The sequence below is a fragment of the Aptenodytes patagonicus genome, chromosome 6 (genome assembly GCF_965638725.1).
Source record: "Aptenodytes patagonicus chromosome 6, bAptPat1.pri.cur, whole genome shotgun sequence".
Classification (NCBI taxonomy): domain Eukaryota; kingdom Metazoa; phylum Chordata; class Aves; order Sphenisciformes; family Spheniscidae; genus Aptenodytes; species Aptenodytes patagonicus.
In genome coordinates, this window is record NC_134954.1 from 46,097,296 (window position 1) to 46,109,888 (window position 12,593).

Here is a 12,593-nt window from a genome sequence, read left to right on the forward strand (position 1 = left end):
TTAAAATTCCTCAGGGCTTTGGAGGCTTTTCCAAACTCAGTCAAATTTACCTCTATCTGCTGGATTTCCCCTGGACTTTTTGGGGGTGCAAAATTAACAAAAGCATCTCAAACAGGTGGAACAGGATAGTTGTATCTCAAATTCAACTCGAGTTCCCCAAATGATAATGGAGTGTGGGCTAGAATCCAGAGTCCCAATCCAGGCAAACGCCTTCTAGTCCAAGGCTCCTATCTAATATTTCTAATTTACAGAGGTAATCAGAAGGCACTTTTCCCCTCAGGATCCAGTCTAGCTAGTGTTAGCAAACCTAGGACCAGTGCTAATCTCATAAGTAAAGAGAAGTATGGTTGAGTGATACCATTTAAAAAGTATTTTGGGATATTCAGGAAGGATCTTTGAGAAATAGGAACTTTCCTGCCCTTCAACAAAAGCCTCTTACCCTTTTGACAGAAAGCTGCAAAATAAATACAAGTTCCTAAAATTCAGTGATGAGAACTTTGGCCTTCTGAGATGAATATTTTGGTCCCTAAAATATATGCTTCTTTCCACCTCTTTCCTGTGACCCTGAAATACTGTGGCTAGCTGATGGTGCAGAAAGAGCTGCTAGAAGGAAGGTAATTTGGAAGAGGAAGGAGGGCACAGTCCTTGTAATCAGAACAACACCTAATGCTCTGGGAAGCGGCAAAAGCTGCCAGAGTTTAACTTAAGTACAGCTCATGAGCTGTGGCACAGAATGGAATGTCTGAGCTACAGATCTTTATCTCCATGTAAACTCACGTGAGTAGCTCCAAGGCATCACCACAAGCACCCTGAAATTGCAAGTAACCGTTATTAATAAACCTTACCTGTTTCTCTTCTGCTTTTCTTTTCTGAAGCTTATCTTTCAAACATTTCCCCAAATCCTCTCAGCCCACTCTGAACCTCCTAATCTCTCTCCTTTTTCAGGTTTTTATGCTGCCAGATGACAGTTGCCATTCTTAGCCCAAAACCATCATCACCCCTTTACATTTAACTGATTAATTGATATTTAATGATTAAATTATTATTAAATGATAAATTAAATTTTCTTCATTGTGAAGGATTAATTACAGGGAGCTAAAGTCATCACTGTTCAGAGACCCAAGAAATAAAATTGTGGCTGGGTCACTGTGCACCTCAGAGAATATAACTACGTACTGGTGAGTCAACGGTACGACATCCAAGGAACGTATGTACTTGTCAAGTATAGTCCTCCCCTTGCTCAGAGACCCCATTTCTAAAAAGTTCGTTAGGCGCTGCGCCTGGGCCCCAGCACAGCACAGCCCGAGTTAGGAGAGAGGGGGCGAAATGCTCTCCCCCACCCCCCGGCGGACAGTCTGCTGCGCTTTGGAGGGGCAGGGACCAAGGCGGGGGCCTCTCGGGCCACTACATGGCCGAGGCCCTGAGGAGAGGCACGGGGCCCCTCAAAATCACACCTCTCTCCCCTCAGGTCTCCCAGCAGCAGCCAGTCCGTCCCCTTGGGCACATTTTGGCATCGACTGCAAGCACCAGCCCTGCTCAGTGCCTGAGCAACTGGAAATTCTGGCAGCAACAGCGGGACCATTAAGGTTGAAGGGAAGTGCAGGAGGAAATGTTCTCCTCCCATCAGGTGGGTCCTTTCCCGGCATGTGGAAGCCATGCCACTCTCTCCCCGTACAGTGATTCTGTCACCCTTCTGTCCCCACCCCGTACTTCAAAACCTTCACTGTTTTGGGGTCCCTCTTGCAAAGCTGGCCAGGCTTTCTGCTGAGCCATAAGGGTTACCACAGTGCTGGTAAGCAAAGAATTATAAAATGCCACCATGTTCTTCATGGTGGGGATTTCTATTAACCCTTCATCTGCTTTTCTCTCAGCATTTCTGATGCTGGGTGCCTGCCCTCCCGAGCCATGGCACGGATAAAAACCAGCCACCTAGGCATCCACGGGTCGCATTTTCATTAGTAAACTCAACAGGGCCATAGCCCAGTTGTCTGTACTGTTAAATTGCTGGTATGGCCCCATCAGACACCCCCTGCAACACCGCCTGCGTATGGCTCAGGGCTAGCAGGTGCCCAAAGGCAGCCCAGACATGGGCACTGTTTTGGGAGATCGTGTGGGGAAAGGTAGGAGATTTTGGTGGTGTGAGACATAAGCCATGCTGAGCCAGTCAGCCTCAGGGCCAGAGAAGGCCCCAGGTGCGTTTACTTGTCTGTATGAACACCGCCAGCACTCCTATACAGCGCCATTCCCTCCAGCAGCTGCTGTTGGGCTCTTTCGATGACCACAGCTGTCTGCGAGGAGAGCACTGTGGGCTCTCTGGAGCTGTGTCATTGTGATCAAGTGTTGCCCAAAATTAATTGATCTGTGGGGTGAGAAGGTAGCCACATTGCTCTCTGAACACAGCCCCTGGCAGCCAGGCAGCTCCAGCTTGGTGCCTCAGATGTCCGCCACAGTGCAGAAGCTTCAAGATGGCAGCTGTGCCAGAAGTAGCTGGGGTGGCGGCCAGGCTGGGCAGGCTTCCTCCTTCCCCTGCCACCGCATGTGCTTGGTGGTACCGGGCTAGTGGGAGGTAAGTGTGTGCTCCAGAAGGAAGCTGGCTCAGCGTGGTGGGTGGGTGAAAAAAACATCCACAGGCTGAGCAATTTTGTTCATCCCCTGAACAAAAGACCAGTCCCTGGGTAGTTGCTGCCTGACAAACTTAAGGAGAGCATTTTCCCTTTGATGTTAGTGGGAATTACACTGTACACATACCAAGGGGAGAATGTGCCCCTAATTAATTGGAAATCAGTGGCAGCAAGTCACTGTGTTAAAAGGGTTTTGGCCACTTGTCCCTCACTCTTCAGAAGGGCCTCATTTCCACACAGGGAAGGAATTGCCTGGAAGCGGCTTGAACAGATGAAAAATAGTCAACAACTCTGAGAAAATTGCCTGTATGTTTGTGTCAATTTAATAGAGAAATATACACTCAGATTTAAATGCCTTCTTGGGTTGTTTTTTTTTTTACAGAAGAGGAAAGGATGAAGAGGACACTGGAGACAAAACATGCAAAGAAAACCCCAACTCAAGTTTGATTTTAAATAGAGCAAGATGTTAGTGGAGCTGTATGGCAAGGAACTGTACCAGGATTTGGAAGTGCCAGATTGTACCTATACCACAGCAGACATTTTAGGTAAATTTAACTAAATATCATCATCTTGTATTGGCTTAGTTTTAGTGATGTGCACCCCTTTTTCCTCTGTATGCTCCTATGTAGCACAAGTATAGTATATGCCCATGAAATTCGCTTGCTCCATGGCTGTAGCAGACACACAGCAACGTGTTAATATCTGCGTAAGACACTTTGCCTGTGTGATTCTGCTGTGAAAGGCTAATGCTGGTTTCCTCTTTCCATGGGGAGAGTAGCGATGGTCCACTTAATAGACGTTCAAACATTAGCAATAAGCAGTGGGGAGAGGGTTTTTACCGACAGTAGCCAAGTCCAAGGAAGATGGTTTGAACTATCATTTGTTATTACTGAATTCTGTGCTAAATCCAGATTCTAGGAATTCACAGCCTAGTCTGCAGAGGACTTGAGTTGACTTTGACACCAAGTTGAGAAAGGCATCTCTCCTTGACCAAAACCAAATCCGTGTAACTGTAGCTGTTGGTTACAATACCCTTTGTTGTAAGTACAGCAACCAATTTTCTCTAAGGCACAGGGTGACTTCATCACTCTGTGTGTTGATTTTTCTGAAAAGAATTTGTAAATAGTTTCAGAAAAATCCATGATTCCAGAAAAATCCATGATTCCAGTAGAAGGATATGACCCTCAGACAGCTCATAATTTTCATTCATCTGATTATGGTGCCAGTTATCTTACAGTGTGATGGGACTGAAAAAAAGAAGAGTCTGATGCCAAAATCACTTTCTGCTCAGGATGTTTTTGGTTTTGCTTTGTTTGGGGAAAAATTATGGCTGGTGAAAATACTAAAATAAATCAAGGAAGTTTATGATTCTTCCTTCACATGCCATGTGCCTTACATCTGACCCAGAAGAACTATTTGAAATGGAGGACTAAAACAGTCTCTGTGCCACTTAAATTCAAGGTTTATTGATTCTAATTGCCTTTAGCTGTGCCAAGCATCACCAGCTGTGGAGGTGGATACACATCTATTAAGAACCAGACTAACATCTATTTTGTGTGCTGGCGACTCTCAGAGTGAACAGGTAATCACCATCAGCATGATTACCGCTTTATGTGTTGTCCCCCACACATGTGTATGTATTTATACGTGTGTACACACATGTCTTTAGGGATATACAAGTTCTTATGTTCCCTCCTGACCTTCCTGGTGGTACCCGAACACAATCCTTAAGAACATTCTTCTACCCCCACCCCTATACTTAAGCGATGTGAGAGGAGGAGAGGAACAAAGCTCTTCTGAGTGTAATACTGCTGTGGTGTTAAGAGCCCTTGTCTGCCAAGCCAGATACTCCTGTGACACTGTAAACCCGTCACTTCGGTCCAAATTCACAGGTGGAATTCAATGCCTAAATATCTTTATTGTATTGGGAGGCTTTAGCCTCCCAACAATTCCCTAAACCAGGAATGATAGCATTCCTCTACCAGACAGGGGTACCTGCATTAATGAGATTATCAGATTCCAAAGAGACAGAGGCCCCAGACTGACTTCCCTGGTCTCACCTGTCTGCTAATCTGTTTATAACACCGTGTCGTTCCTGGTTAGTATCACCTTCAAACAAGTTATATCCTATTAAACACCAACTTCTCCTTAGTTGACTGCCAAACCATGAAGTGATAGCTTCAGTGGCAACACCATGATATTCAAATACAGTAGGTGAAAATACTGCGTTACCATGGTTCTCCTCCTTCCCTGCCTTGTGTTCTCTATTGTATTCTTTACTGGCTTTGTGTGATGCATCACACAGTGGCTGTGTGTATTCTGGGAAGGGCCAAGCATGTGCTTGTGAACTGGATGAGTTCTCCATCTCAGTAGAACTTGTTTCTTTTCACACAAAGACATGTAAATTTAAGGGAGCATATGTATTTGAGTCTTGGCTGAGGCCATACTGATGTATGCTGTGTGATACCGATACATATTTTGTGATGTCGGTGCACCTTTACTCTCTCATCTGGAAACTGGAAGTAATACTAAGAATTCCTTGTCAAAGGAATCAAACGTTTTGAAGGGGGGAAGTAACTGTTAAGAATATTATTTGTTTAGTAGTAAGCAGGGTTTTTTTTGCTGTATCCCTGAATCTCTATTGCCATAAAAGACAAAAATGTCCAATGGTTCTGTAAGAAACTCTGAGATCAGTGCTAATACACTGTGACCAGCTTAGGAAAAAAAAGAAGATATGTTTGGAAGAGGTTGTATGCTATATATACTTGTGAGTGCTTGAGAACATCAGTGCATACTCCATTCTCTTCCTTTTTTGGAGAATTGTAGGGTGCAGGTGTTAAAATTCATGGTCCATAGATATATAGGGAAGGAAAAAGGAAATTAGGGTGTTTAGGTAGCAGTTATTCAATCTGATGTTTTTGGAAAGAGAGATCATCTCCAAAGAGAGGAAGACGTTAAGTTCCAATGTGTCTGAGCACATAGATTTTTATGGATCACTCTTCAGGGCTGAATACAGAAAAAAAAATCCTTTTTCTGAAAAGTTAACCCTAGCCTGGTGTCTGACCTAAAGACCATTAAAGCTGCTAGGCAGGTTTTCAACTTAAATAGAATTTAGACTGCAACCTTAATTCTCAGGCCTGAGTATGGAGATTTTTTGATTCATGCCAAACTTCTTTTATTTAGTCATACAATAAAATAGATTTTTTTAAAAAAACCACCAACAAAAGTGCTAGAAGATGCCAATCTAATTATAATATTTCTGTTGGCACCCATTCTTTTGGCCCCAAAAGGAGCAGACTCCTGCCATGGTTCTGCTCTTCCACATAGTTCTGATTTTAATAAGAACAGGAGGAGGCATATAGATAGCGTAACATTTTCTGCAGGGGACGAGTCCATGCCTCAACATTAATAATGTAGCAAATTAACAGTCTTCTCTAAGAACTGCCCCTTTGTATGATGAGAGCCCAGTGTGCCATGTTTCCTACAAAACCATAGTTTATGACTAATACACTGGTCAGATGTTACACGTACATTCATGTCACAGATTACCAAATGGCAGTAACAATGGAGATATTTTTCAAGCTTTACACAGACTTTTTCTTTCCATTTCTCTTTTTTAAAAAAAAAAGTTAATTATCAGTCCACCTCGAGCACTTCTTTTTTCTCATCTAACCGCCCCCACCCCCCTCCCCACCCGTCAAGCTGTGTGAAATCTTTCCAGCAAGACCTAAAAACATGTGATATCCTCTTGGATTCATGTTTCATGTGGAATCTCAAGCTGAGAGAGGCCTCAGGATAGAGCAGTAACTGACAGGGGGACGGCAAGGCAGTCAGGATTGTGTAGGCGTGCAGAACTGAGGAACCAGGGCTGCTCAATATGTTTTTAATGAAACTAATAAATACAGCCATTGAATGAATAGAGCTGATTGACACGGGGAGTTCCTAGTTCCCCCTTTCCATCTGCAGCCTTTTCAGTAGCAGAACAGAATAAAGAAATTTAAAAGGAAACTGGGACATCTATTTTCAGAGAAATGTTATACAAAATTGCAAGCAAAATCCTGGATAAAAGAAAAATTGTTCTTTTTCTACAAAAAGCCCAACAAGGTTTTCCCATGTTCTTTCCACAGAAAAGAATCAAACCCTCTCTCATAGTTTCCAATGAGCCAATGGAAAGATCAGTAATGGAATAGATGAAAAAAATTCAAAGTAGAAATTGTTTTTCATTATCATTTTCGTGACAGGGAAAAAATTGCTAGGAAAAATCAGCTGTCCCACTGATTTAAAAAAAAAGAAAAGAAAAAAATAGAAGTGAGCTTTGAAATGTCTTGATGATAAAGAGAGAGCATTTCCAAGGGAAAATGCAGCCCTGATCTAATTATGGAAAGGGGTTTGCAGCCACACAGCTCTGACCTCATCGCACCATGCAGGATCAGGCAGCGCATTGTCTGCACTGGCTAGGATGTGGGTAGTCAAGTCTTCAGGTAAAAGATCGCCTGCATTTCCACATACCTTCTTTTTCCCCCATCAGCATGTTGACAGTGTATCCAGTTCTAAAAGATGGGAGCAGGGATGACGGATGACCTTGAGGATAACTAAACACAGTGGTATATTCTGAAGTAGGGAACTAGGCAGAGTTGTTTAAAAATAGGTAGATGGCCAAAAATAAATACTATCAATGTCTGCATACCACAAGCTTAAAAATAATAACAGGTGAAAGCAGAGTGTATGACAGTGGAAGGAGAACTTGATGTAATGGGTATTTCTGAAGAATGAGGGAGTGTCAAAAATCAATGGGATATTGTAATACTTACTATAATCTCTAGAGCAAGGACAGGTTAGGTCACAGAGTGAGGGGCAGGAAAGGGACTCTGCAGCTGAAAGACACCACTGGATCTATACAGATAAGATTTTAGTAGGTGAAGAAAACCAGACAGTAAAATATTTATCTATTAATGGCTGACAAGAAGCAACTATATATTAGGAGTAAAGAAAAGTGACCGCAGCATAACTCTGAGCAACTTCCTCTGGGTAAGAAGCATACCAAAGAGTAGCTTGCCAATATTAAAATTTGGAAAGGAGGAATGTTCTTATAAAAAATACAAAATCAAATAGAGAAGCTAGTGAACAAGCCATAGAACTGCGAGTAAGGATATTCAGAGCCTTAGGCTGAGCAAGGAGTTTTTTTCTGAGTAACTCACAGTGATCACAAACCACATACAGTAGATTTTAAAGACTAGATTGTCTAATGCCTGCTTCTCTACCTTCCCACCTCACACCCTAACATTACACTGAAATATTTTCCAAGATATTCTTCCTTCTGCTGTTCCCCTTTGTTTTCCTCCCACAAAACTGTTATAGCAATAGTCCAGCTGTTTTCTTGCTGCTGTGGATATATGTAGAAGACTCCCACACCTTTATACAGATGATAGACCAGAATGCCTCAAAGCATCCCTGAGCTGCTTAACCTTATACCTTGCACATGCTGAAATCGAGGAATTAAAGTCTGGGGGGGGCTACTGCGCAGAGGTTTAGGTCAAACATATGCACAAGTCTTCGTAGGGACAGAGCCTCCAAATGTCATGCAAAAGTAAAAAAAAACCTGTATATTCATAGTCACAACAAAGATTATTTGTATTTGAAAAATAATTTGGCCAGAGCCTGACTTGCAATGGCTAATATTCCATAACTAGGTTAGTCTTGCTGGCTCTCTACCAAATCCCACAAATATCCAAATTAAACTAAAGTAGTTCAGAACAGATTTTCTGTAACTCTCACTTCTCATTCTGGGTCCTAAGTAAATAGGTGCATGGTGTGCATCATGCCAAGTGGGCAGCAAAGCTGAGCTCCGACAAGTCAACTACAAATGCATATTCCAGGGTCAAGCTCATTGGTATCAATGGAAGTTTTGTCTTAACAGTGAAAGTGGATCAGAGTCCCCTCTGGGCTAATCTGTTGTGAATGCTTGTGCTATTGATAGACTATTCTAGGAGGATGAATATTTTTTAAAACTACAGAAAAAGGAGCCAGGAAGAAAAGAAATAGTAGTAGCATGAAAAAATAATTAATTAACCCCCTTCTCCAGTTCTTACTTCTTTTCTTTGTTCTAGGGAACCATCTATTTAATCAGGGAGTTTTAATCAGATGAGTGGTTTTTGCAGATACAGGCAGTTAGTACACTGCTTGTCACAAGTTTGTCTATCAAGTGATACTCTTCGGGATTTATGCCTCCTGTGGACTATCAAGCTGGAAACCTTGCGATAGAATGAACCTTCATGCGTAACCCTTATAAGCACATGAGATTATCTTTAAGGAAGTTATTAGACCCCTTTCAAGTATTTCAAGCGAAATACACCCAACCTGAGATCCTCTAATTCATGAATCACATTTCTAGAATTTTGTTCCCTAGAGCTCAGATCCAAAATCACAACTTCTGCCAACCCTCGGGCTGGATCACATTTCTGTGAAAGTCAGAATCATTGCATTGGCTTTACAGGCAAAACATGCAGGCTCTAAATGTCTGATTAAAACATGAGACTTATTTATTAAAATATTCTAAAAGTATTGGCAACATTTTTCCACATTTGCAACATGTGGGAACATTTTTTGCCATGGTCACAAACACTTAAAATTAGGTGGGTATTCAAAAGATGTCCTGGAGACTTAGGAAGGATAAAGTTTTGCATGGCAGTTGTATTTCTTCCTCTTTTGTTTTGTTTTGTTTTACTTGCTATTTGTGTGGCTCCTTGGTGCTAATTTATGGTTTTCAAAAACATAGTTAAGTAGTTCATTTATAGAAGACAAACATTAATAAAAAAGTCAAGTTCAGTCTTATGTGTACTTGGTCCTCAGGCTTCGAGGGAAATTGAAATGGTTCAGAAGCACAAATTCCTCTTAAAAAGTTGTGAATGTGCTGCTATTTTTATAACTTATTCCCCCATCTTATTATTTAAATAATTGCCTCCTTGCCCACCCACCATATTTAGGAAAGAGAAGAACTTTGCACAGATGCATTATATATGACAGGGGAAAAAAGAAAAGGAGGAAGGTAAAAAAAAAAAGGAGGAAATGGGAAAAGGGGGAAAAAAGAAGAAAGGAAAAAAGAAGAAAGGAAAAGAAAACAGAAAAAAAGAAGGCCCCCATCTATAGAGTTGCAGAAGAGAAGACATAGCCTCCAGTTCAGGAAAGACTTCCTGTTCCCAAAGAGATGATTAATCACGTGCTTTAAGTTAAGCACACACTTATGTGCCTTGCAAAAATGGGATATAGGAGGAAATTGTGTGCTGAGTAGAACATCCTGATTTTATTTCCTAAAATGTCTTCTTGTCTTTAAGATCTTGTCTGTTCTTTCTGACCAGAGAATTGATAATCACAGGACAAAATCAATCTAGGCTCTGGAGCAACTGATTGCCAGCAGGTCAGCTGGAGCATACCCTGCACTGGGGAACTAATTGGTGGAGTTTTCCAGTTGTTAAGGAATCTGCTGGGGAAGACTGTGAAACCCAGCATATGTATTTCTGATTTTATTAGTACAGGGACAGAAATTGGGAACATTCATTACATTCATCCTCACTTGCAAGTATCTGGGTGCTAGAAAAAAATGAATGGACAGATTCTTTTTTACATTCTGGTACCTTTGTATAGCTGGGTAGAAGGGCCTTCATGTGAGAATCAAGAAAAAAATTGCACTGAATGATAAAGTGGTATAAATAGCTTCTCTGTAAATGTGAATCTGACCTCAAGTATTAGGAGCTCCAGAGTGAAAGAATAGCATTGTTAAAAAATAAAGGGGCAGAGAGACTTAAGTTCAGGCATGTAATTGCTTTGCAGACATTCATCATGCAAAAGCAGAAGACAAAAACTTGTTAGGAAAAGTAAGACAGTGTGATACATAAAGACATTTACCCCTAGGTAAATCAGGAGTAGTTCTTCTGAAATCAACAGATTGGTGTAAATTGAACCTGGAGCAAGATAGGACTCAGAGATAACATTTGCTCAAGTTACCTCCCTTACTATTGGAAGGATTGTCAGCTGCCGCCACGTCTATTTGGAGTGCAGCACAAGAGGATAAAGGGAGAATGCTTGAGAACTAATGAATAAGTTACCAGCTGAGTGGGTCTCATTATTTTGAAATGTAAATGCTTTTGTTGATTAAATCTGGACCATTAGCTCTACTCTGTGATAGAGGAAGTTTCATCAGAAGTGAAAAAAGAGGAAGGAAGGAAGGAAGGAGCTTTGTGGTGTTGTGATGGCCACTGAAATAGCTGATCCATTGGGGAATGTCCCAAGAATGTACAGGGAGCTGAAAACGTGAGCTTTTATATTTGAACTTATCCTCTGCAACTGGAGCTGTGAGAGGCTCTTACTCTCTTCAGATTATGCAGAAAGGAAAAACATGACTTACACTGGCCAGCAGTTACCAAACAGTTTAATGACAAGACAAATTCCTATTCAGCAGGATCTTGGTAATGTTTCATATAAATGTAAGTTCTAGTGCAGCACAGGAAAAAGTTTCTTCTCAGATCCTTACCACAGATTTTTATCTACTCCAGATGCCTGGAGTTCCTATTCATGAAACCGAATTTCTGCCCATGTAAAAAGACATGTGTAGTGGATTTAGACACCTTCCCAATTGACTTGCACAAGAATAATCACCTAATTTAAACACCCACTGAAAGGAATATTTTTTTATATACAAGGTCAAATTCTATCCTGATTATAGAGCAGGATGAAGGAAAAACATTGAAGTTAGCAAAACAACCATGGGTAACAAAGCTGTCCTTTCAAAACTTCTGGTCCTGTGGTGTGGATTTCTAGATCTGAAATAGGCGGTCAACTTCCAAACAACCTCTTCTTGACCTGTGTCACGGAGCCAAGACCATAGCATTTGGATTTTGCAATCCACTTTTCTTCTGTCTTCTTTCCAAGCACAGCAGGAGACTCCCCAGGCGTTTCATTACCAGAAATCATAGTGATCTTCTGTCTACCTTGGGGGAGTGTTATATGAAATGCAGTTACCTATATATTGAATGACCAAAGGACCAATAGGATCATCTGAAGTATTACTCCACAGCTATGCAGCTCAGTCACCCTGTCAAAAGTACCATACTCTGTGTACTGCAACTTTCATGTAAATAGTGAGCAATATTTTTCATAAAGTTTGTGGTGAAGGCTTTGGGTGAGCTGGCCAAACTTGCAATTATGGGGTTATCTCCAGCTCCACTACACTGATTATTGCTCAAGTTCTTGGGCTACAGAGGAAATCTATGTGGTATTTGAAAAGATGAGCCCCTGGAACAACTGGAAGGCTTCATTATATATTGACTAGAACAGAAAATAATTCCTCCTTCTGGTTTAACAAGAAACCACCATCTACTTTTCTCCTCATTCTGTCCGGATACACAGTCAGGCTTTATTTTACTCATTCAAGAAACAGGACCTTCACCTCTAACACAAAAATGTAGGTTTGTGTCATGGTAGCACCAAGAAGAACTAATTAGGGACAGGGTGCCCATTATGCTAGGTGCTGCACAAACTTCTGAAGGAAACTATCTGTAATAAAGATGCTGACTTCTGGTTTAAGACAAAGCATCAGCACCCAGGGTAGAAAGAGGTAGGGAGTTAGGGGAATGCATGGTTATAGAGACCAGCTTTGAGAATGTAAAGATTTTGAATTCTTGCCCTTTCTGAACCTGAGGTCCCAGTAATGGGATACCAATAGGATAGGTAAAATCGTCTTCCTTTGAAATACCTTGTCTTGTCTTCTGGCTTTATCAACTGACAAGCAGTTGTTTTCACTGCAAAGTAAAACAAAAAGTGAAAAAAACCACAGAGTGAGCATACCAGATGCTTTTTGTGTGTGTTTAATACGGCACTAGTAGAGCATTATCCCAAATGACTTATACACTCTCAAACAATGACAGCTCTAGGAAAAAGCAAATATTGACACTCCAGTAATGTTTGCCCAGCAATCAG